The sequence below is a fragment of the Mus caroli genome, chromosome 2, assembly GCF_900094665.2.
Source record: "Mus caroli chromosome 2, CAROLI_EIJ_v1.1, whole genome shotgun sequence".
NCBI classification, from domain to species: domain Eukaryota; kingdom Metazoa; phylum Chordata; class Mammalia; order Rodentia; family Muridae; genus Mus; species Mus caroli.
In genome coordinates, this window is record NC_034571.1 from 86,098,590 (window position 1) to 86,100,195 (window position 1,606).

Consider the following 1,606-nt stretch of genomic DNA (forward strand, 5'->3'; position numbering starts at 1 on the left):
TGTGTGTGTGTGTGTGTGTGTGTGTGTGTGTGTGTGTGTGTGTGTGTGCTTGAGCCTGTGGAAATCAGGAGAGGGAGGAACCCGATTTGGGTCCCTCTGCAAGAGCAATACACAGTCTTAACTGCTGAGCTGTGTCTCCAGCTATGAACATTGGCTTTGTTTTTGTTTTCACATCTGTAAAATACCCTTCTTCGTCAAGTGTGGTGGTGCATGCACACTCTAATCCCAGCAATCAGGAGGCAGAGACAGGTGAGTTTGAGGCTAACCTGGCCTGTGTAGCAAGTTCCAGGCCAGCCAGGCCTACATATTAAGATTCCATCTTTCCATCTCAAAACACACACACACACACACACACACACACACACACACACACACACACCACACCACACCACCAAAGTGTCCTCAGGGGGATGTAGGTCAGTGGTTGAGACACATCAGTCCTGTGGAGTGGGTAGGAGGTCTCTAAGGACTATTTCAGTTCCTACTGGGTTATTCACAGTTTGTGCTGCTAGTGAGGAATAGGGGAACGCTTCGTTTCAAGTCCTTTACCCTCAGGAACTGTGTCTTGTCTGAGCTCCTGTGTCGGCAAAGAACCACACATGAAGGGGAGGGACTCCTGCTATTCTGCAGGCTTGTCTGTAATTGTCCTATTCTCTTCATCTCAACTCCTAGTCACCCTGGCCCAAGCCTCACAGTTTCCATCTCCCCTCATTTCTCACCCATAGATCACCTGCCCCTTAGTGAACCCCTCCCCTGGCTCTCCAGCTCTCACCCACTGCCACCATCTCTCCTGGTGGTGCCTTCAGTTTCCTTTCTGTCATCTGTCTTCTGGAAACAATCCCAGCCAGTCTTCTATTGTGTGGAGAACAGCCTGAACTGCTCCTGACCTTGCCCCCCACCCCAGCCTTCACTCCACCCCCCCATTCTCACCTCCCCCTCCCCCACCCCAGCCTTCACTCCACCCCCCATTCTGATCTCCCCCTCCTCCCCCACCCCAGCCTTCACTCCACCCCTCATTCTGATCTCCCCCTCACCCCCCACTCCAGCCTTCACTCTATCCCCAACTCACCTTCCCTTCACTTCTGCCACAGCTGCTCTCAGCAGAGCTCCTCCCAAGAGCACAGGGAGGGCCTCACTCAGCCTTCTCATCTCTGTGGCATTTGACACTCAGGCCACCCTGTCTTAAAGCTGCCCCTTCCACTTTCTTTTTTGGTTTTTCAAGTCAGGGTTTCTCTGTGTAGTCTTGGCTGTTCTGGAACTCACTCTGTGTATCTGCCTGCCTCTGCCTCCCAAGTGCTGGGACTAAAGTCGTCTGCCACTGCTGCTGTGGCCACCATCACCACCGCCTGTCTTCTATATTGTCTCTAACTTCACTTTCTGTGCCCTCTTCTTTCCCTTCATTCTATCTCAGTCTCTCTTTCCACTGCTTCCTCCTCCTCACTGCCACCATCTTTCCTGGTGTTCAGCTCTTCCCTCCTTCCCTGTTTGTAGACCAAGTCTCTCTCTCTCTCTCTCTCTCTCTCTTTTTTTTTTTTTTTTTTTGGTTTTTTGAGACAGGGTTTCTCTGTATAGCCCTGGCTGTCCTGGAACTCACTCTGTAGACCAG